Below are 24,610 nucleotides of genomic sequence, written 5' to 3'. Positions count from 1 at the left end.
TAAAAATAGTATGTGATCCAACCCATCTGGTGAACACCATAAAAAAATATAATAATATGTGCCAAAAAAGCCATTTTTTATCATCTTACATCACAAAATGTGTAATACCAAGCAATCAAAAAGTCATATGTGCCCCATAATGGTACCAATCAAACCGTCATCTCATCCTGCAAGAAATAAGAACTTAGCTAAGACAATCGCCCAGAAAATAAAAAAATATGGCTTTCAGAAAATGGAAACACAAAAACATGATTTTTTTTTCAAAAATGCTTTTATTGTGTAAACTAACATAAAAAAATGCACGTATTAAGCATCGCTGTGTCCATAACAACCTGCTCTATAAAAATAGTATGTGATCCATCCCGTCTTGTGAACGCCATAAAAATAAAAAAAATATGTGCCAAAAAAGCAATTTTTTATCATCTTACATCACAAAAAGAAGGGTTGTTGCGGGTATCGAAATTTCGATACCCAATCGATACTTTTGTCCCGGTATCGATACGATACCGGGATTTCCGGGTTTTTTTATACTGGGCTGCGCTGCTGCGCAGTCTAGTATCTCTGAACATGAGCGTGCTGCTGTCAGCGCGCTCATGTTCTCTCAGCAGCACAGGGGAGAAGGAAGCAGTCTCTCCCTCCCCCTGTGCTGCTGCTGTCGCCGCTGCCACCAATGAGAAGAGAGGGGCGGAGGAGGGGCGGGCGCACTGCGCCACCAATGATAGGACTATTCCCACACAGAGCGGCGCCCAGCGATGTCTCAGCACTCACCATTATTCCTGGGCGCCGCTCCGTTCGCCTTCTGTGCGCCTGTGCCCAATTACTCCTGCATCTCCTCTCTTTCTCCACATGCTGATTACTATCGGAGCGATGGGAGGAGACATTAGCTTCACTAGTGGGTGTTCCTTCTCCCTGCACTGCGATTGGACAGCGCTACAGCCAGGGAGAAGGAACCCCCACTAGTGAAGCTGATGTCTCCTCCCCATCGCTCCGATAGTAATCAGCATGTGGAGCAAGATAGGAGACAGTAATTGGGCACAGCGGGCGAACGGAGCGGCACCCAGGACTAATAGTAAGTGCTGGGACATCGCTGGGCGCCGCTCTGTGTAGCCTAATACTTAGTCTGGACCCAGGAAAGGTAGTCAGTCAGTCTTTAACACATAATACAGGAGGCGGGTGCCGGCAGCAGAATTGCATTGCTGGCACCCTGCCCCTGACAGGGAGCTGCGATCAGCGGCAGTTAACCCCTCAGGTGCGGCACCTGAGGGGTTAACTGCCGCTGATCTGCCAGTACCCGCCTCCTCTATTAAGGGGTAATTATCATTGGTGGTGCAGTGTGCCCCCCCCTCAACCCCCCATCCCATTAAAATTATTGGTGGCAGAGTGTGCCGGCCCCTCTCAAAACCCCCAGTATTAAAATCCCTCGTTGGTGGTGCAGTGGCAGCTTCTGATCGGAGCCCCAGCAGTGTAATCCTGGGACTCCGATCGGTTACCATGGCAGTCAGGACGCTACTGAAGCCCTGGCTGCCATGGTAACATCCCTGATGCTGTGTGCACAGAGCACAGGGACAGTGTGAGGTCTTATTCACCCTGATAGATCTCTATCAGGGTGAATAGGACAAGGGATGAAAAAAATCCCAGGTTCTAGCCCCCAAGGGGGGAAATAGTTATTAAATAAAAAGTGTAAAAAAAAAATATGAAGTATAAATCACCCCCTTTTCCCAATTTCACATATAAAATGTATAAATAATAAACATATTACATATCGCCATGGCTTTTTTGGTTTACTTTTTTTCGCGTGGTATTGAATGGTATTGAGTATCGCAATACTTTTTCATGGTATCGAAACCGAATCAAAAATTTGGTATCGCAACAACTCTAATACCAAGCGATCAAGGCCAGCAGTCTCAGCCGCAGCCAGCAGTCTCAGCCACAGCCACCAGACAGCAGTCTCACCCACAGCCACCAGTCAGTGCCAGCAGTCTCAGCCACAGCCACCAGCCAGTGCCAGCAGTCTCAGCCACAGCCTCCAGTCTCGGCCACCAGCCACAGCCACCAGTCAGTGCGGTCAAGTTCCCTTGCCATTTAATATAGGCTGTTCCTACTAATGTTTATGCACTACTGTTCTAGCACCCGTTATTGTAACAGGCTTAATGGCTAGTCTCTGTATACAAGACGTATGCACGTTCACTTTTAAGTAATTTTTGTTATCTTTGCACATTCAGGACTTTTCACCAGTAAGGTTTAATAGGATATTGACGGCCTGTTGTTTCCAAGGTCCGCTCAGCTCCAAATTATCTTCTGCTTGACCTTAGGGGCTCTATTTTCGGCCAGAGCTTGCCCAACCGGCTCTGGTACTCTGGTAGGACAGTCCAGCCCTGACTAAAGATGAGGGAATGAATCTAATATGCCAGCCCCACCACAGGTGAAGAAGTGCCCACCCACTGCTAGATTGATGGGCCAGACTTTTAGCCCAGCCCTGACAATTTCCTGCCTGCTCCACTGCTCTAATTAGCCAAGCGAGGGCAGAGGGTCTCAAATAAACTGAATTTCAAAATGGCATCCAAAAACGATTCCACCACCAAAATAATGCAGCCTCCCTTCCAATTAATACTTTCACACATTGGAGGTAAATTTTCTACACATGATACTAGTTAAAAGGGTGTGATCAGACCTGTATTTGATATTGCTAACTGTAGAATAATCCTGGTTTCTCAATAGAGAACTTCTACAAATTGAAAATGAACCTCTCAAATAAACCATAATTATAGGGCAATATCAGGATGATGAGCCCAGTTCCCTCAGGCATTTGCATAATATGCTCATTAGGATATACAATCTCGTTACCGCCGTCAGCATATTGTCAGGATGTATAATTGCCCTCCCTGGAAAACTCGGTTTGAAAAAATACATGGGGTGACACAAACAGCTCTGCTCCTCTAGCGCTCTACAGTGTCACTGATCCACTTTGGTTCCTAAATATACATTACACAATCGCAGTTCTGATGGATCCTTCGGGGAAGGTTGCATTTCTCTATTGAAGTCATGTCCTTATAGAACTCTTTCTATTACTGTGAATTTAATGCCTGGCTCCACTGCAGGTTACTTATCCACCATTGACTTGCAGTCTGGGGGATCACCATGAGCATACATTGTAGCATGGTGGCTGGTAAAGTACTGAAGGGGGAGTATATTTCACTCAAAATGCTCCGACTGGTGAAGTTAAAGAATTCAGGAAAGCGGGGTGGTTTAAGCAAAGTGTGCTATGCTGAGGCACCTTTCTTTTAAGTGTTTATGGGCCTGGATTTTTATGGAATAGCAAGTACATAGGTGTTGGTAGTGGGATGTGCCATTCCCCCCCCAACTCCAGTAGAACAGTTTCCCCAAGCCTGAGGCAAATTCAGGTGTTACTACTGGGGGAATAAATAATTCAATATCAGAAGCCTGTAGCTTCATGACCTGTTTCCTGTATAAAGCCTAAATCTTCTTGTTATCGCCCATTCACACGACCATATTTATGGGTCCATACTGCAGTTTTATTTCAATAGGTGGATAAAAAGATGCGGACAGCACTGTACTTCCGTTCCGCGGCCCAGCAAAAAAGATAGAGCATGTCCTATTCTTGTCCGCAATTGTGGACAAGAATAGGCATTTCTATCATAAGACTGGCCATGTGCGTTTTGCAAAATGCGGAACGCACACGGGACGGTATCCATGTTTTGCGGACCCGCAATTTGTGGACCGCAAAACACATATGGCTGTCTGAATGGGCCCTTCTGCTGAGAGCATAGGTGAGAGAAAACCCACTGTTTAGTTAGCTCCCACACAGGCAAGGACTTCTGTTTAGTTGTTTAAGTTCTATTTTGGTGCCATGGATTAATTTAAGTGACCGTATAACTTGGATGGAAAATAAACGGTACTGGGCTTTTAAACTGCTGAAATCTGTCATCGACGACCCCCTTCACACATGATCCAAACAGCAAGTACAGTGCATTCGGAAAGTCTTCAGATCCTTTCACTTTTTTCACATTTTGTTATCTTTCGACCTTGTGCTAAAAAACAAAAAATAAACAAAACAACAACGTGTTTCCCCCCATCAATCTGCACTCAATATCCTATCACAGCAAAGTTTAATACCAAATTTTTGACATTTTTACAAATTTATTAAAAAGGAAAAATGTGTATTTCGCTTGAACATAACTATTCAGATCCTTGGCTATGACACTTGAAATTTAGCTCTGGGGGCCTCCCATTCCTCTGGATCATCTTTGAGCTGTTTCTACACCTTGATTGGAGTCCACCTGTGGTAAATTTAGTTGATTGGACCTGATTTCGAAAGACACACCCCTGTCTATATAAGGTCTCACAGCTGACCATGCCTATCAGAGCAAAAACCAAGCCATGAGGAGGAAAGAACTGCCTGTAGAGCTCAGACACAGGATTGTGTGGAGGCACAGATCTGGAAAAGGGTACAAAAAATGTCTGCTGCACTGACAGTTCCCAAGGATGCAGTGGCCTCCATAATTCTTAAATGAAAGAAGTCTAGAACGACGAGAATTCTTCCTAGGGCTGGTTGCCCCATGAAACTAAGTCATCAAAGGGAGAAGAGCTTTCATAAGAGAGGTGACCAAGAACCCAATGGTCACTCTGGCTGAGCTTCAATGATCCTGTGTGCAGATAGGTAAAACTTCCAGAAGGTCAACCATCACTACAGCATACTAACAATCTGGGCTTTATAGCAGAGTGGCCAAAAAGAAGCCTCTCCTCAGTAAAAGGCACATGAAAGCCGTCTAGAGTTTGCAAAAAAAGGACTCGCAGACTGTGAGAAACAAGATTCTCTGGTCTGATGAAGCCAAGATTGAACTTTTTGGCCCCCCATAGGTTGCAAGATCGCGGTGGTCACATTACTTGTTTGCATAACCTTTCCTTTGGCTGTTCCTTGCTTCCTCCACCATGGCGCAGTAACTTGTTGCGTCCAGCGCATGTGCTGATACAGGGGATTCTGCTGCCTGTATCGGCGAATGTGCCAGATGCGCCCAGTTTCCATTATGTGCCTGTACTGTGGAGGAGGAATCAAGGAACAGCCCAAGGAAGTGGTCATTTTGCCAAGTCGTTTACATCCTAGGGATATGGACAATTCCAGTTTGCTGGGTTTATGTCACTGATACTGGGAGCCTTCACCTTCACAGCTGGGGTACAGTACTATAATCAGGTATACCTGTATGTATGAAAGATTACTATCTATAGCCTTTTTATAAATTTATGTAAAAGTGGCCAATCCCTTTAAATCCAAGAAACCCCCCTTAACTGCATTTATTTTTAGTTAAGGGGGGTTTATTTTTAGTTAGGGAGTATGGTTATACTTCAACACAGTTTATACCAGTGGTCAGCAATCTTCGGCACTCCAGCTGCTGTGAAACTACAACTCCCAGCATGCATACTTGCTTGGATGTTTTTTTTAACTCCCATAGAAGTGAAAGGAGGATTCTGGGAGTTGTAGTCTTAGAACAGCTGGAGTGCCAGAGGTTGCTGATCCCTTGTCTATACTATAGTTGTAGAGGTGCTCAGACATTTTGTCTATATTTACACAATTCTAGAGGACCCCTTTAGAAGAGTCTTCATATCATTCTAGAGGATTGCTTTAAGAAAATCTATATCATTCTCCTATAAGAACGCCTGTATCATTCTAGAGTACTCCTTTAAGTGGAGTTATTTATAACATTCTATATTATCCAGTTAAGAGGGTCTTTTGATATTATTTTAGAGGACCCCTTTTAAAGAGTCTTTTCATATCATTCTAGAAGACTGCTTTAAGAAAGTCTATATCATTCCAGAAGACCCCTTATAGTGAGATTATTTATAAGTCCAGAGGATCCCTTTCTTCTAGAGGACTCTTTTAAGTGAGTATTTTCATATTCTAGAGGTCTGTTTTAAGAAATTCTATCACTCTAGAGGACGAGTCTACATCATTCCAGAGGATCCCTTTAAGTTAGTCTAGTCATATCACTCTAGAGGACCCCTTTAAGTGAGCATTTTATGTCATTTTAGGGGACCCTTTTCAGAGAGTATGTTTATATCTTTCTAGAGGGTCCCTTTAAGTGAGTCTTTTTATATCATTCTAGAGCACCCCTTTCAATGAGCTTATTTATATTATTCTAGGAGACCCCTTCAAGTGAATCTTTTTATATCATTTTAGAGAACTTTTTAAAGAAAGTCTATTTATGTCATTCTACAGGACCCCTTTAAGAGAGGCTATTTACTGTCTATCATTTTAGAGAGATTCTGGTGATGTTTTTCTGAAGGACCCCTTACAGAGAGTCTGGTGATGTCATTCTGGAGGACCCCTTACAGAGAGTCTGGTGATGTCATTCTGAAGGACCCCTTACAGAGAGTCTGGTTATGTCATTCTGTAGGACCCCTTACAGAGAGTCTGGTGATGTCATTCTGAAGGACCCCTTACAGAGAGTCTGGTGATGTCATTCTGGAGGACCCCTTACAGAGAGTCTGGTGATGTCATTCTGGAGGACCCCTTACAGAGAGTCTGGTGATGTCATTCTGAAGGACCCCTTACAGAGAGTCTGGTGATGTCATTCTGGAGGACCCCTTACAGAGAGTATGGTGATGTTGCTCTGGAGGACCCCTTACAGAAAGTCTGGTGATGTCATTCTGGAGGACCCCTTACAGAGAGTCTGGTGATGTCATTCTGGAGGACCCCTTACAGAGAGTCTGGTGATGTCCTTCTGAAGGACTCCTTACAGAGAGTCTGGTGATGTCATTCTGGAGGACCCCTTACAAAGAGTCTGGTGATGTCATTCTGGAGGACCCCTTACAGAGAGTCTGGTGATGTCATTCTGAAGGACCCCTTACAGAGAGTCTGGTGATGTCATTCTGGAGGACCCCTTACAGAGAGTATGGTGATATTGCTCTGGAGGACCTCTTACAGAGAGTATGGTGATGTTGTTCTGGAGGACCCCTTACAGAGAGTCTGGTGATATTGCTCTGGAGGACCTCTTACAGAGAGTCTGGTGATGTCATTCTGGAGGACCCCTTACAGAGAGTCTGGTGATGTCCTTCTGAAGGACTCCTTACAGAGAGTCTGGTGATGTCATTCTGGAGGACCCCTTACAAAGAGTCTGGTGATGTCATTCTGGAGGACCCCTTACAGAGAGTCTGGTGATGTCATTCTGAAGGACCCCTTACATGGAGTCTGGTGATGTCATTCTGGAGGACCCCTTACAGAGAGTATGGTGATATTGCTCTGGAGGACCTCTTACAGAGAGTATGGTGATGTTGTTCTGGAGGACTGCCTTGTAGAGAGTATGGTGATGTTGTTCTGGAGGACTGCCTTGTAGAGAGTATGGTGATGTTGTTTTGGAGGACTGCTTTGTAGAGAGTATCTAGCCCTGTAAGAGGCGACTCAGCTGTGGAGGATATGGCTGTGGATTGACAGGTGGGTGGGAGCACTTCTGTATTCTCCTCCATCCTCAGTGCATTAATTCCGCTCAGGAAGTCTTACCATCATTATGGAGCGTTAATGAGTGAAAGAAAAACCCTGGAAAGGTAATTACGGCCTCGTAACTCTGTGCTCGGGCAGTAACTCCCCATTGTCTGAGTAGCTTAATAACGGCCTGAAAAAATTAATAGCCGAGACTTTCAAAGGGGTTTAACTCTTTTCCGCTTCTTAATGAGGCCCAGTGCTAGATGCCTTATTATTTCCCTGATGGATGACAGATCTGCAGCCAAGATGCTGACCCATGCTTACAAAACACCTCATCTGCCACACAGAATTAACCCCATGCCGGCCAACGTGCATCATTCACCAAACATTGAAAAAATGTGAAAAAAAATCGTAGCTCAGAACCCAAGGAGTTAACCATGAAGGAGCTCCTCATTCTATTTACGTACTCTCTGCGTTCCCTTCTGAGGTCATTTAAATGTTTTGTCATAGAATTAGTTAGAGCGTATTGTGAAAAGCACTCGGGGTGTACGTCACGTCTTCATTTTGTCACATTCTCTACAGGATGTCTGTACTCTCAAACTTCTCAAGATATCCAGCTCAAAAATTGATTTAGATCGGGCAAATACATGAACCTCATCCAGTCATGAGATGAGAAGCCAGAAGGTCTTAGAGTCAGTCCAGCTACATATATTCTGTCAGTACCCAGCACTTTATCCAAAAGTATACTTGGTTGATCACATAAGCCATAGTGAGAAAGTGCCTACTTATACTCAGTCATGATGAGCTCCACCTATGGCTTCTCCTTCCGTATGCCACCTAGTTGGCTGACTAAGTTAAAGTTCTTAAGTCGCCATACATATAAAATTTATAGACTATGATGAAACTCTCCAAACATCATCATGGAAGAGACCCTAAAAATGATAAGCTGCTGATACTCCTACAAAATTGTTGACACCATGTTGTCCATGGCTGTCACCCAACCAACATGTTTATATGTGGCACCAAAAGACAGTGATTGACTTTGATGAAACCCTCCATCATTATCATGAGTACAGATGAGCAAAGTTCTTGAAAATTTGATTTGGCTGCTTCTCCGAATTTTACAAAAATATTTGCATTGTGATTTACGGTACTTTGTCATGAAGCGCATTTCTTTGTAAGTAGTGGCTGCAATGACAGGGATTAGCGATTGCGCTGCTCCCCGTCATTAAACCCTTTAGATGCCACGTTCATCGCTGATCACGGCATCGGAAATTAATATTAAGGTCTATAATAAAACAAAAGATAAAATCATACTTACCTCATCCATTTGATCGCGAAGAGCCCGCCGCTGCCATCTCGATTGAAGAGCAAAATCTCACGCGGGGCATGATGATGTCATCAAGTCGGCCAGCATGGTGACGTCATACGTCACCGCACATGAAATTTCATGCGGGATCTTCAATCAAGATGGAGGTGGCGGGCTCTGCGCGCTCAAACGGATGAGGTGAGTATGATTTTATTTAATTTTTTTACCCCATTTCAGGGAAAATCGATTTGTTTCCAAGAAGCACAAGGAAGTTTGGCTTTGCGGTAAATCTAATTTTCTCTGAAATTCAGATCAAAGTCCACTCTGGACAGTTCAATTCACTTAACACTCATCATGAGACTAAAAATTACAAGCTGCTGATACTTCCATAAAATTGATGGCATTGTGTTTGGCTGACACCCAACCAATTTGTTTCATGCAGCACCAAAAGACAGTGTTTGTAGGGAAGACATTGACCTGTGTAAATAGACGTGCTGCCAAGACATCAAAGTTGTATGGAGACAAACTGTCATTATAACGATCATTTGGGCCTATACTCGCAATCGTCTGTCACTAAGAAGTAGAAACCTACTCGTGCCAAAGGACCCCTACCATATGTGGCAGTAAATGTCTTAAAGATCCTTTTATGTTTGAGAAGATCAGCATACCTCCATGAGGATCCCAAGCAAGACTTAATCTACTTCAAAATACCATTGTCTCTGAAGTCTCAAAGTCCTGTAGAGTTTAGAGGAGAAAACGACCTCCTTGTCTGTGCTGGCCCAATTTGGAAACCTGGGTCATCACAGTTGGAGCAATTGTCTTTTATTACTGGTAGTCACACGGTCTGTGGCATTTTTCTAAGATGTACCAGAAGTGTTTGAGAAGGCCACCTCTATGGTGATCCAAAGCCAAACCTGATATACTCCAAAATATCCTTATCTCTTCACTGAAGTCTGAAAGCTCTATGGCAGGGATGGCCAACCTGAGGCTCTCCAGCTGTTGCAAAACTACAACTCCCAGCATGCCCAAACTACCTACAGCTATCAGCCTACAGCAGGGCATGATGGGAGTTGTAGTTTTACAACAGCTGGAGAGCCGCAGGTTGGCCATGCCTACTCTATGGGGTCTAAGAGAGAACCCTACCCTGCTTATGCTGCTCCAGTTTGTGTTATCACTTGGAGCAGCTGTCTTTTATAACTGTGTTGCTGCAATTTGGAGAGTTATGTATTAAGCTGTGCTAGAAGAATATTAAAGAGGTTTTTGGGAATTAAACATTGATAACCTATCCTGAGGATAGGTCACAAATATAAGCTCGGTGAGAGAAGGACCGCTGACCAGCTGTTTGAACTGGCCAGAGCTTTTGGATGAATGCGGCTGCCTCTAAATAGTATACAAAGCTCAGCAACGTAGATTGTAAAGGGGCCGTGCTTGGTATTGCAGCTCAGCCCCATTCACACAAGGGCCATGTAACCAATGGAGATGACGACACATGCCGAGGAAGAGGCCACAACGCTCTTCCAAGTGCTGTGGTCCCTTTCAAAAGCAGATAGGTGTTGGACCTGGCACATCAATCTGCTCAGCTCCTCCTGCTTTATATGCTCTGCACTTTCATGGTGACAGGTTCCCTTTAATTCCATCGTTGGAAGGCCAGATTACTTCACTGCAAGTAAATAGGACACCAGAGGATGAGACATTTCCTCCAGATGATGATGTACACTTTCCAGCTTGATGTCGATTAAAGCTGACATTGTGAAATGAAAATCTTTTGTTTTCTTCACCTATTCCCCCCACCACCCTCGGAGTGCTTTCAGCCACCCACTGCGATCCAGTCTCTTCACCGTCCGCCAGACAGAGACGCTACAAAAGGGGCAGCACTGCCCAACACAGCAAACTCCATATCCTCTGGTCTTTTGTGTGTGTCTGTTCCTGAAAGAATGACAATCATGTAAGGGATGCGGTCGATGATATGAAGGTCTTCCTCTACAAATTGGAGATTTAGCAATAATTATAAAATGCATCTTTTTTATTTTTTAGCATTTTTATTATTCATTATTAACATACAAAATATCAGATTCACAAACAAAACAATAATATCAAAATATATTACCCAACCCAATCCACCCTATTCCAGAGAGGGAGAGAAAAAAAAAAAAAAACAACAACAACTAAGGATGACGATCATCTAAGGGATGCGGTCGATAGGTCTTCCTCTACAAATTGAGATTTATCAATAATTATGAAATGCATCATTTTACATGATGGCAAGAATGGGGCAAATTGTGCAAAACTTGTCAAAATGATGCAAATGACATGATAAATTTCGCACTATTCCTATAGATACTTTTACTCTAAAGAAACACTGTACTTTTATACAATATCATTTCATGTAATAGAGAATGGTGTAAATAGAACATTTTTAAATCATTTAATTTAAAAAATATACCTGCATCCACTTAAAAAAAAGATGAAAAGTCATGGCTACTAGGGGTCTCACTTTCGCCTAACATGCAGTCCACTGCCTGTTGTCAGACAAGATCCTTAGAAACAAACAAACATAGTGGGAAGTAAGGGAACTCCGGTCACTGCATACAGTACTGGCACATTCAACAGAAGGAAGACACCCCTGCTTGTAAGTGAAATGCATCTAGCTGTGCAGCTGAAACTGTCTCTGATGTTCCCGTGACAGGAGATCGGTGAGACTGGCAACACGTGGTTTGATCTGACAGGTTTTCTTTGTGGATCTATGGATCAATTGGTGTCTGTGTTGTTTCTTGGTATGGCAACACCCCTTGCCTCCAGGTGTTGCGTTTGTGGTCATTTAACCTTCCTTATGTATAGCTGCTTCTCCCACCTTGCAGTGCGGTTTACAGCTTCAGCTTATTTTGTGGTTTGCTGGTGTGTGGATCTCGGCGGAGTTCCTGGTGCTTCCTTTGCCTCATTGAAGTTAAGACTTTTTCCTTTCTCTTTTGTACTTTGTTTGGGTCCTGTGTGTTGCTTTTCCCTATTGTTTGAATTAGGCCTGTAGGAGACTCCTGTTCGTCCTTCTTTTTAAATGGAACAGGTAGTCTTGTCCCTGCTATTAGTACCAGGGTCCTTTAGGGCTTGATAGGACTCTAGGTATTCCTGTGTATGAACTCACCTACCTCTGGGGTCTGTTCTACTAACTATGTCATCACGGCAAACAGCAGTTGCAGCCCCCAAACATTTTAATGAGAAACTCAGCTCTGCTACATCTTCTTGTAACCAGAGTCACAGGGCATTCCCGCAATATAAAGCATCTGCCAGCTGTACAGATCTCATTCTTAAACAATAAGACAAAGTGACCACAGAAATGTGGCGCGTGAATTCTCCCTGCGAGTGGGATGCTAGAAAGTGTGTGTTATTTTGAACAGGGCCGCGGTTAGCCGAAGAAAAAGTGACTATTTCAGTTTTTCTATATTTGGACATTGTGGTGGTGATAAAACGTGTTTGTTTGTAAAAGTAAATTGAAGGAAATGAAAGAATCTCTGCAGAAGAATAAGTAAAATGAATATGTGCTGTTCCCTGGGTCTCTGATGTGGCGGGAGGACGTCTCGTACAGCGCTACATGTGCAGATCTTTCATTTAGCAGCAGGGATTGGGCTAATGAATAGGGACAGTAAAGCCAAAGATGGGGAGCTCCAGCATGACTGCTGAGATATAACGCTTGTTAGACTATTCTCTAAGTGGGTTGCTACAGTTTCAAATGTGAAATATTAATAAGGAAAATGGAGGCATCTATTTTTCTCACTTCCCCTGTTGCTCTGACTGCAATTGATACTAAGTAAAATGAAGGCCCCCCAACATCACTTCCAAAATATTGAAACACCAAGGTCTGCTCTGGAGGACCCATCACACCCATGTGTTACACAGATCAGCTGATTGATTTCAGTTGGGACTGTGTAATGCTTTATTTCCCCAGTGGGGGTGCTGCAGGGAAATGATGACAGTTGATTGACTTGCTGCTAGGTTTTCCTCTAAAGACTGAAACTGATCCCAGCCACAAGACACCCTGCCATCAGCTTGTCACCGGGGAACCCTTCTAACAACAAGGTGCTGCCCAAAAATAATATCTCCCTTAATTTTTTTTTTATATTTTGTAGCCAGGTGACCGGTAAGATAATTTATTCTAAAATAGTGACTTTAGTGACCGTGATTTTATCTCATAGCAATTGTCACTTCTCATCCCCACCAGCCATGAGGGTGGAACATATTTCTCCTGGTGAAAAACTGTGAAAAGCTTGAATGTGGTCCTAAATATCATATTAAAATAAGTATTTAGGGAATGTTGTTCATGTAAAAGCATACGTACCTCCCAAAATTTCAATCCCATTTGCAGATACAGTTGTGTTCAAAATAATAGCAGTCAGAAATCACTAACCTGATCAATCACTATTTTTGGAAGAATTTTTTTTTTCTACATGGCAAATAATTTACTAGCAGGTGTAGTAGAGTAATAGAAACCCAACAGTCATGACATGCATGCTGCTGATTCTCTGTAATTCAATCACTTATTGAAAGGGGCATGTTCAAAATAATAGCAGTGTGGACTTCAATAAGTGAGGTCATTCATTCTTTGAAAAAAATTATTTAAGGAACGAAGGCAGCAAATGTTGTACATGCTGGTTACAGTGCATTTCTCTCTGAAATTCTGAGGAAACTGGGTCGTTCCAGACATTGTTCAGAAGAACAGCGTACCTTGATTAAAAAGTTGATTGGAGAAGGGAAAACATGTGAAGAAGTGCGGAAAATTATAGGCTGCTCAGCTAAAATGATCGCAAATGCTTTAAAATGGCAACCAAAACCTGAACGACGTGGAAGAAAGCGAAAACTACCATTCGAATGGGAAGAAGAATAGCCAAAATGGCAAGGACTCAGCCAACAATCAGCTCCAGGAAGATCAAAGAAGGTGTAAAGTTACCTGTGAGTACTGTTACAATTAGAAGACGCCTATGTGAAGCCAAGTTATCTGCAAGAAGCCCCCGCAAAGTCCCAGGGTTGAAAAAAGACATGTTCTGACTGGCCTAAAGAGAAATGGCGTAAAATTTTGTGGACTGATGAAAGTAAGATTGTTCTTTTTGGGTCTAGTGGCCGGAGACAGTTTGTCAGACGACCCCCAAACACTGAATACAAGCCCCAGTGCACTGTGAAGACAGTGAAGTGTGGTGGCGCAAGCATCATGATAGGGGGATGTTTCTCATACTACGGTGTTGGGCCTATTTATCGCAGACCAGGGACCATGGATCAGTCTGAATACTTCAGAATACTTGAAGAGGTCATGCTGCCTTATACTGAAGAGGAAATGCCCCTGAAATGGGTGTTCCAACAAGACAACGACCCTAAACACACCAGTAAACGGCCAACATCTTGGTTCCAGACCAACAAGATTGACGTTATGGAGTGGCCAGCCCAATCCCCGGATCTTAATCCAATAGAAAACTTGTGAGGTGACATAAAAAATGCAGTTTCTGAGGCAAAACCAAGAAATAGAGAAGAACTGTGGAATGTAGTCCAATCATCCTGGGCTGGAATACCTGCTCACACGGGCCAGAAGGTGGTGACTCCGAGCAGCACAGATGTACAGAAGTTCTCAGAAACAGCGGTTATACAACTAAATATTAGTTAAGTGATTCAAAGGAAAGCAAAATCTTCAAATATTTTTCAGTTTATATAGTGAATGTTTGAGTTTGTAAAGAAGAATACAAACACTGCTATTTTTTTGAACAGTCTAATAGTCACTTTTCTTCATTTTCTTTTTTAGAGGAACAACACAAATTTGATATATTTTTCTTCATGTTTTGATTTGGAATAGAATATGTAGTGTTCCCAATGCATTTGTGTGGATGGAAATAAAAGCTATTAGAAGGATTTTGAGCTTTATTCACTTTTTTAAACACACTGCTATTATTTTGAACACAACTGTATTTAAGCTCCATACAATCTGTCCAGGAAAGCCCAAAGAAAGCCTTATCTCTAAACATCTTGAAAACTTGACACTTCTGACAGTGCCTGAGTAGGAGAATTAAAACAAACCTGTGTTAGTATGGAGTTGCAGTTTACTGTATAGCAGCTTTACCCCCGAACCCCCCGAAACATATCTTAAAGGGCATCTGTCAGCAGATTTGTACCTATGATACTGGCTGACCTGTTACATGTGCGCTTGGCAGCTGAAGGCATCTGTTTTGGTACCATGTTCATATGTGCCCGGATTGCTGAGAAAAATTATGTTTTATTATATGCAAATGATTCTCTAGGAGCAACGGGGGTGTTGCCATTACCCCTAGAGGCTCTGCTCTGTCTGCAACTGCCACGCCCTCTCCACTTTGATGGGGCCAGGCAGTGAAAACATCATCACGCCAGGTCCTGTAGCCATGGCCATGGCAGTCCCGGCCGGGCTCTATTTACATCATATCAACAACATTTGAACACTGTAGCCAATCGCTGGCCTCGTCATTGAGGCTAGTGATTGGTTATGGTGGTCATGTGTTGGCGATGTAACGTTACTGCTGCAGCCTGGTAAATAGAGTCTGGCCAAGAAAACCAGACAGGCTTGCGGGATCTGTCAGGTACCTACCAGTTACTTATTGCAGGCAGATCCCGAGTGTTTATAGCAGACAAGTCAGCTCACTGGTGCGTATTTAGCCTTGATAGATGTGGAAGCATGGACCCCGTTCTGCTTCAATGGGCAATGAGAATTCAAAAAGATTGAGAACTTGTCAAAAAAGATTACTACCAACAAAAAATCTCCTAAGCATTTCCGACGTGTACCGCATCCTTAGTCATGGCAGATCCCGAGGGTTGTCTGGTTTCTTCCTAAATTGTACAATGCCTTTAAAAGGGTTTTCCCAGATTTTTGAACTGATGACCTATCCTCTGGATAGGTCATTAGTATCTGATTGGTAGGGGACGGACACCCGGGATCCCTACCGATCAACTGTTTGAGAAGACACCGCTGTGCTCTTCTCTTAACAAGCACAGCGCTGTCAATTTGCGTCTAGGCCATGTGACCGATGAACGTGATGTCACATGGCCTAGGGAAATCTGTGAGAAAGCCAAGGCTCTACTGCGAGTGCTGGTGCCTTCTCAAACAGCTGATTGAAGGGTGTCCTGGGTATAGAACCCCCACTGATCAGATACTGATGACTTAGCCTCCAGATAGGTCATCAGTTCAAAAATGTCTGAAAACAACTTTAAGGTTTCTCTGATCAAAGCTGTTTAACTATACCACCCAACTTCATGAGACATTCTTAAGGCCTGTCATGCGCTAACCACAAAGGCTCTAAAAATCCTCTTTCTGCAGCAAACCTTTCAGGTCTAGGACAATCCTGTAAAAAAGAGAGGGACAGTTGGATTTCATGGTTACAAGGTAGATGACATTAAGGACATCCTTGTGATGTCATGAGCCGCTCATACCATATATGGGCAGACAGCGCTGGTTCTGATACAGGACCCCAGGGCTGTCTGAATAGATTACCTTTTCTAATAACAAAGTATAGTCCTATAGCTTTACACCAGCATATAATAGTAAAAAAATAAGGACTGTAAACTAAAAATTGATCAAATAAAAAATAATAATAAAAAAATTGTAAATTTTTCAGGTCCCCAAGGCCACAATTGGCAGGGTCTGTAGAAGGTTAAGTAAACTGCATTAGTGGTGTGACAGAAAGTGTGGCCTTAGGTGATCATTGATATCAAGGGTTATTCATTATTTCAAAATGTAAAAATTTAATGGACCAAAAGGTTTTCAGTTGCCGATTTTAGAAACGAGATGAGTTGAAATTGTTTTGGTTTGTAGTCACTTCCTGAGAGTCGACTCGATGATCAGGCTTTGTCAGTCATCTAAAGGAAACACCTGTCCTCCGCTCCGGACAACACGACACATGGTATCTGGAGGAGTAGTTGTGTTATGATAGCTGAGATGCGTTCACTGAGCTCCTGCCATCCTCAGGGTCTAGTTTCTAGGGGATTTCTAATATTTGGAGGACTTGGACGGGGGCCAGGATTTTTTATTCTTTTGAACGGTGATATAAATAGTGGAGACTAGATGATACTTGTAGCCATTAGCTGCTGCTCACTGTTTATTCCACATCTTCTACCGCTCTGCTTGGAAAAATGTGGTCACCATCATTTTTGTTGTGGTAGATGATGGGTGACAGGGATTTCCCACAATGCTACGGGAAAGTGACTCATAAAGCAGTGTGGATGAACTTTCGGTTTGGCGGGAGCTTATTTTCAGTTCATGAAAGTACAGCCATTCTCTTATGACGGAGAACCAGTCACCTACACGTAGAGTAGGCAGCCGTTCTCCAGAACGAGTCAGCCCGACACCTTGGAGGTCACCAAACAGTTTATGACGTGTGAGGATTCGCTCTGGTAGGCAGGGTAAGCGGACGCAGAACAGAGGCAAAAAAACAGTTTGTAAAACTAAACTTCAGTGTTTATTCACACACAAGGCAAAAACAAAGCAAAATGTTTCAGTCTTGGTGTCCGTTCACACAAAGGAAAGTCCAAAGAACAAAACAATCACCTTGTTAGCAGGTTTTTTCAGAGGTCCACAACAGGCTTTAGGGAGCTTGTCTCCCCGCATGCGGCTCTCAGCCCTCTAGCAGGGCGCCATGCCTCAGATCCCAAAACAGAGACAACTTACTGCTGAGCCCAGCTGTCTTTTAAGGACAGTTAGGTGTTGTCAAAACCAGGATCGGCACTTAGAATCCAGTCCGGTGTTTGACCTCATCTGGCTGCAAATCAGCCCAGCAGCACACGATGGGAGGAAAAAACTTTTCCGCCCAGACCATACCCTTCACTGTGTCACATTCGTCATAGAGGAAAACATGAGCCGCCTACACGTTGTGTGGGCTCCGTGCCATGCATGGGTACTCTTTGTGCGGATATTTGCATTAGGAACAGGATGTGAAGGCTGTTGTTACTCTGTGACTAGTGAACAGTGCCTCACTGATAATAAAAGGAGCTTGGCAGCTAGAGTCTAGTTTTCCTGCAGTGCCCCCACAGGTGGGAAAAAGTATTACACAATTCTCATTGCAACATTATTGTCAAAATTGTCTTTGTAGTGCATCCATGAATGGACTAGGTCCTCCAGAGAAAGAGATGCTCTTTGTAGCTGAACGTGGGACACCCCTCACCCCTCAATTCTAAACTCAGAGCGGAATAGGATAGTTGAATTTTTTTTTTAACCATAAATCCATTAATTTCTATGTCAAAATGACAACCACTTTTCAAAGAAAGAAATGTATTACGAGTAGTTGTCACTCCCCCTTCCCCCATTAATTCAGGATATGAAAAAAAATAAAAATAAATAAGAATTTTTGCAAAAAATATCTTTACTTGCTTTTTGACAGAAATAAAGGGAGTCTGTCACCTACCTGACACGTTTAAAACTTATTATATAGCTCTGTGGGACACAAATACCGTACATGACCCTGTTTCGTTTGTAAGCGTCTCCAAAGCACCAAAAACGAAGTTTTAAAGATATGCAAATTAGCGTTCGCAAGTGCCCAGGGGCGGCACGTTTGCTGCAGGTGCCCAGGCCCCCCGCCATTACTCGTGCCTAACTCCTCCCCTCTGTATCCTCTGGCCAGCCCTGTATCCTTGTGACCTCATTCTTTCCTGCAGCCAAAATCCGGCGCCTCTGGGCCGGGCATCGCAGTACACTGCCCACTGTGGGCAGAGGCATAGTGATGACGAGCAGTGTGCATGCATCAGTTACCAGTTACTTAACCGGCACATGTTCACTGCCAAGGTTGATATACCGAGAGTCAGGAGCGTAACTACCATAGCGGCAGACCATGCGACTGCTATAGGGCCCAGGGCAAGAGCCAGTCTTAGTTGGGATTATCTCCTCTTCTACTGGAGGTGAAACCTTGGTCAGGACACTACCCTCTAAAGGAACAACTCTTAGCAAATGAAAGTCATTGAAAAGGGTTTAGGCGGAAACCCTTCTGTCCTGTGTTGAGGACCTGGTTTGATCCTTGCTATGGGACCCTTACCTCTCTATGTGCGCCACTGCTGAGGGTTAAAAAGCAGGACTTGAGTTCAGGTATAAACAGATTGGACAATGAACCAGGAACCTGAAATGTCTCGGCTTCCAACCTCACCGATAGGTTGTCCAGGTGGGGGGTTGACTGGTTGGCGTAAGAACCCTCTCAGCACGCATTTTCAGTCGCCGGTTCAACTCCAGTCTCAGGACCTGCGAATAATATATAATCAGCACAAATGCTAATAAAAAAAAACGCTTTATGAAAAATTCTCCGTTAACTAAAAAAAAAAACACCCCACGCCTGCCTTCCCTTCATTCCGCGGGTTCTTTGTGCTGCTAATGTGAATGTGATTTCCCTGCCTGATTCATTTTCATCCCGAAGCATGCAATTACACTCACTGGCTTGTGTAATACAACAAATATAATTAGTACCTGCCTGGCGATTATAGCAGGGACACTGGTGTACTTTAAGTGGCAGCGCCGAAGGCTTGGTGGCAAAAAAAACTACAGTTCCTGACAACTCGGTTTGAACTGCAAAGGATATAAATAAGCAGATAAGGAATGTGGAAAACCGAAGGGGATTCAGCTGATTATGGGCTCATGCACACAAACGTATTTTATGTCTGCATCCGATCTGCATTTTTTTGTGGGTCAGGTGTGGACCCATTAGCTTCAATGGGGCTGCAAAAGATGCAGACAGCACACCAGGTGCTGTCAGCATCCGTATGTGCGACGTCCAACAGGGGCAAAGGGTCCCTTTAAGAAATATTTGTGACGCCAGTTGCAGTGAAGCAACAACGGGACAAATGGTGTTGGTGGTGGTACCCAGGTGTTGGAATGGCCGGGTACTCTACAATGTCCCTTACTGTTTTGTATGTGTCACAGTGCTCCTACCTGGATACATTGGACCCCAGGCGTTGTCTTCCGAAGCAGAAAATAAGGGGGTTGAAGAATAAATTGGGTCCAGACCTTGTGATGAAGTTCAATAACAACTTTACTTGGCATAAAATAAACGTTTCTCCAAATGGGTTACAGACTTTGTCTTGGTTCCAGCAGGCTTTAGCATTTAAACTCTGCCAGGCAAACTCATCACTACTACATCTGTTGCTCTCTGGCTCTGCTGTACTAACAGGGTAGCTGTATAACTTAGCTTCCTCTGGATGCTGCAACTTCTCTCTTGGTAGTCTGTCTCTTAAGTAGTACAAGGGAACTGTACTTCCTGGCTTCTGAGGCTTTAAGCTGTGGCCTCCATATCCAGCAGAGCTAAAGGTGCTCTAGCTGGCTTGGGCACGTCCAGCAGGGACGTGGCCCCGCACAATCTCCCTTAGCGAAGGGTAAGCTGGAACCAACTCTAACTAGAACTCCACCCTTCCTGCAGCAAGTGGGACACACCCACCATACCACAGAGGGTGGGTTATAATGGAAAAGAAGGTTCCACTCTATGTAACTATGGCTCTTCCTTGTTTGCTTCCACCTGCTGGTGAACCAGGCAAATTACATGAACATAACAGTTGCAAACAGATTAGGAATGCACAGTGTATAGGACCTGGGTAGAAATACATAACATGACGGGGTTTTTTAGCGCAATAAAGACAGTAGCAGGGTGCAGGAGTGGTAACATCACTCTGGGGTGTTAGATATGTCCGTTCTGTGGCATCCGCAAAAATATAGAACATGTCCTATTCTTGTCCAAGGATAGGACTGTTCTATTATGGGCCGGACGTTCCATTCCTCAAAATGCGGAAGGCATGCGGCCAGTATCCGTGTTTTGAAAACCCGCAATTTGCGGACCGTAAAAGCGGCTACGGCCGTGTGCATGAGCCCTAATGTAAAGGCCAAGATTTTGCATTAGATGGATAGCAAGAGTTTTGAATCCGACAAGGGCATCATGGGCCTCCCAGACTCCATGTACTGACTCTAGTGTGTATATAAGACAGGGATCTTAATGGCATAAACAATGACCCCCACGACAGTCCCTCTGCTGCCTCCGTTCACAGAGTGCAGGCTGCCACAAACTGTTTTGCATTGGGGACCAGGAGTTTTAAGTTCTGGTTATCACTTCTCTTACTTAATGCATATGGAAGGCCTGTCCAAAAAAAAAAAGGCCCTCTTACAGGGGCCAAGGATAAGGGCAGCTATCAGGATGAGTGTTCATAAGGATGCTGGTTCCCAGTAATTGCCCCTTGGAAAGCAAATCAAGCAAACACTCCTTTTGCCGGCCCTGTGTAAATAATGAGTCTCTAAGGGGATGAATGATCGAAGTAGGAATCATTTGCCCCCAAACAGAGGAGGAGATGATCACTGCAAATGCAGCTCTCACTTTCACTCAATGATTAGGTAATTATCGGGGATGCTTGGTTTGTTCCTGATAATTGCCGGGGCATTGGCACTGTGTGAAAAGGCGCTAAGAGGTGCGATTGTGCTGCGTTCTGTCATGGTTCTGCTTCTTAGATCAGGATTGGGCTTGGGGCATGTGTGTTACATGCATGTCTTGAAGTGGCCTTTGTGACATCATACGCTGCTCTTGTGCAGGGAAAGAAACTCCCCCCGATGATGTAAAAGGTTGTCATTGTGAAACTGCCCCTGAGCCGTTTAAGCTGGTGTTTTGTTTGGCGTTTTTTTTTTTCATAGATAAAAAGGCAAGTTCCACATTTTCATGGACGTCTATGGGAAATATTAAACAAAGGACAAACATTTTTTCAGCGTTTTTTTCACCCCTAAGATGCATTTTTTGGATCAGTGGTGTTTTTTTTCCAAATCACAGCATACCCTAGACATGGCATTTTTCGTACCTAGACCTCCATTTTTTCCCCTCCTTTTTTAACTATGCCATGTCTTGGTGTTTTTATGGTGTTTTTTGCATGGCTTTTTTTGTGTGTGTGTTTTTTTTGTGACTACAGCTCTACAGAGGAAGTGACAATACACAGGAAGGGCCATACAGTTCTAGAAAAAAAAACAAAAAAAAACAGAAACCTAGGCATACAGAAAACACCAAGTACTAAAACACCTCAAAAACTGCAGTAAAAAACACTGATCGGGCACTTTTTTGTAGCCAGGATCAAAACTGTTTGTAAAGGAACCCTTAAAGGAGTTGGCTCATCTGGGTGGGACACAAGGATATACCATCAGTGTCAGATAGGTGCAGGGTCCACCTGTGAGACCCACTCCTATCTCCAGAACGGGGCCCCCAAAGTGAAGGAGAGCGCACCGCGTGCTCTCAGTCCATATCTATGAGAGCTCCCAAAATAGCTGAGTGAGCGTGTCTAGCTTTTTTCAGAAGTCCCATGGCAGTGAATGGAAAGCACACTGCGCAAGCGCAACCACCTCTCCAATGGGAAATAATCAAGCTGGCGCTCAGCTATTTTCGGAATTCCCGGTGAGCGGAGAATAGCTGTGTATACGGGGCCTCTCTCTGTTCACTTTGGGGCCCCATTCTGGAGATAGGAGCGGATCCCAGAGGTGGGACCTGGACCTATCTGACATTAATGGCATATCCTAATGATATGACATTAATGTCCCACATGGGACAACCCCTTTAATAATTAGAAGATTTCTCCCCCTGCTTTTCACCTGTGTGATGACAGCAAGTCAGATGGTCAGGAGCTGAAGGGGTGCTATGTGTCAAAATCCATTTTTGTTAAAAGGGTTCCCATTGGCATAAGACCAGGGCCCCCCACATACCACTCATTATACTGATGTCCTCTTATTTGGCAGTGGAGTCTTGGGCCCCTGTCAGGAACCAGGGTCCAGGTGTGACTGCTCCCTCTGCATCCCCTATAGCAGGGATGGCCAACCTGCGGCTCTCCAGGTGTTCCAAAACTACAACTCCCAGCATGCCCAGACTGCCTACAGCTATCAGCCTACAGTAGGGCATGGTGGGAATTGTAGTTTTTACAACAGCTGGAGAGCCGCAGGTTGGCCATCCCTGCCCTATAGCTGCACGCCCGTGTACAGACACGTATACATTTCTCATATAGATGGAATCTTCCGCTCTTTTAGAAATCCTGGGTTTGAGCAGCTCTATACGTCCTGGGTACATGAAGCACCGCAGTACGGTACAGACGTGTCACATGTTCTGGTTGTGGTTGTACACAGCCCCAGTCACTTTCATCTTGTGTGGGAGAATTTGGCAGTTTCTCGGGGTGATTTAGTCACAGGGTGTACCCGTCCTGGAAATTACCAGTGAAACTGAAGATCTTGTTCTGTGTTACAGACAGCAATCAGGATGTGCCTGGGAGCAGCGTCTGCGCAGGGAGCTCTGTGCCAGCCGCCTTGTCCCATCGTCAGGTCCCATCGATCTGTCTGTGACACCAGGGCAGGTCAGAGTAACTTGACTTTGGGAATATTTCTGATCACTTTAAAGGCTATGTACACCCTTGTGGGCAATTTTTTTTTACTATTATTGCATTGTATTCATTTTGAGCTAAAAATTATTTTTAAAATTGGTCTTTATTTAAAATATGGAGTCCTTTTTTCAGTACATAGCTGAGATGCTCTAGCAGCACCCTTTGGATTTTCTGACTTTTTCCGTCAGACCAGGAGCTGACGGACTCCTTATCTCTGCTCTCTGACCTCCTAAACACTCATTATAGCTCAGTTCTTATCTTACTGATAAGAATGGGGCTTAAAGTGGTTCTCTCACTTCAGGCACTTACTAATGTATTGTGATTGTCCATATTGTTTCCTATGCTGGCTGGAATTATTTCCCCATCACATTATACACTGTTCGTATCCATGATTACGACCACCCTGCAATCCATCAGTGGTGGCTGTGCTTGCAAACTATAGGAAAAAGCGCCCTCCTATGTGTGAAAGCATGGTCCCAGTCACCAGAGAGGCTGGTGCTTATTGCTATGCTCACTTTTTATTAGGCGCATGTGCAGCAATGTATTGTAGATTTGTGTTGTCGGGATCAGTAATGTAATGCCCCTAGGATCCTATAGGGCCGATTTTATACAAAGGCATATAGAGATCTTTTCCTACCTTGGAGATATTCTTCCCTAGATCTACAGCATTGTCTCTGAAGGAGAATACAGTGCCGCATGGAGACACCATAGGCTAACGTACCTGTGCGCATGCGGTCTTACATAGGAATTGGGTTCAGTCATCAGATATGTCCCGATAAAACAGTCTCAGCTGAGACATGTGCACTTGACAGTTGAGCATTATTGTCTTGGTCCCAACTTCCTAGGTGTCTCCACTCCTGTACAGAGTGTGCGCTGAAGGAGCTACAAAGAGACTTCAGGGCCAGGTATGAGTACGTCTTCACTGCCTGACCCCTGTCAGTGGTGGGGCGCGTCCATGAAGAGCAGTGGGAGCAACAAGGTGCTACAGCTCTCGTTGCTCCTAGGGGCATGTTATAAAACATCAATTTTCTCAAGGATGGGACCAAGGAAGATGGGACAGTTTTATCGCAACATTTCTGATTACAAAACCCCTTTAAAAACCACTTCATTCAAAATCACAGTAATTTCACCATAAGGTCTCATTCACATGTCCGTTGACATCCATGAAGATGTCCGTAAAGGATCTGTGTTTGGTCCATGTGTCCGTTTTGTGCCCTCTGTGTGTTATGTGTATTCCACATACACTGCTAGAGTGAAAATTAGTTTCCGGAGCATCTCCTACCATGGTCCTTGAAAACACAGATGACGTCCACGTTGTGTCCATGGTTTTCACAGACTCATAGACTGTAATGTGTGTGAGGGCAAAACCACTGATGTGTGAATACAGACATTAAAGTCAATGGATACGAGTGCTGTGTGGCCTAATACACATTGTTTGATTCTTGCATTCCAAGATGCTAAAAAAAACACAGATATAAAATGATCCATAATTACGGAAATTTTCAGAT

The 24,610-nt window shown here is 44.0% G+C and overlaps 1 protein-coding gene across 1 annotated transcript in view; it reads left to right on the top strand.

Moving 5' to 3' along the window:
- The window catches only part of SNTB1 (syntrophin beta 1), a 176,524-nt gene that overhangs the window by 112,431 nt on the left and 39,483 nt on the right, over positions 1-24,610 (top strand).

This window comes from Bufo gargarizans, chromosome 5 (genome assembly GCF_014858855.1).
Source record: "Bufo gargarizans isolate SCDJY-AF-19 chromosome 5, ASM1485885v1, whole genome shotgun sequence".
NCBI lineage: Eukaryota > Metazoa > Chordata > Amphibia > Anura > Bufonidae > Bufo > Bufo gargarizans.
The sequence above is the reverse complement of the archived record's forward strand: the minus strand, read 5'-3'. Positions and strand labels throughout refer to the sequence as shown.